General features: G+C 60.0%; 1 protein-coding gene across 1 annotated transcript in view; it reads left to right on the top strand.

The window, feature by feature from the left end:
* Positions 1-270, top strand: part of TBC1D10A (TBC1 domain family, member 10A) — a 30,677-nt gene that overhangs the window by 27,924 nt on the left and 2,483 nt on the right. The window lies entirely within an intron of this gene.

Below are 270 nucleotides of genomic sequence, written 5' to 3'. Positions count from 1 at the left end.
ACCTCGTCCTTCTGTCTGAACAAGGAGAGGGGCACAGAGAGGCCCAGATCCCCCTAGAAGGAATGAGTAGGTGCGGCCCCCACCCATCAAGCCTTGGCTTTATTTTCCCGTTTTTCTCTCTTGTGGATCTTTGTCTCTGGGGGGCTGGAGTGAGGCGATACACAGGTAGGCAGGAGGACTCGTGGCTTTCTCCTCCGAGGCGGTGGGCCTCGAGGGCCTGGCTCACCTGGCAGTCACTCTGGGGCCTGTGACCACCGTCCTGTGGTCAGC

This window comes from Bison bison, unplaced genomic scaffold (assembly GCF_000754665.1).
Source record: "Bison bison bison isolate TAMUID 2011002044 unplaced genomic scaffold, Bison_UMD1.0 scf7180017864495, whole genome shotgun sequence".
In the NCBI taxonomy this organism is placed as follows: Eukaryota; Metazoa; Chordata; class Mammalia; order Artiodactyla; family Bovidae; genus Bison; species Bison bison.
Note: the sequence above shows the minus strand (reverse complement) of the source record. Positions and strands in the feature narration are given on the sequence as shown.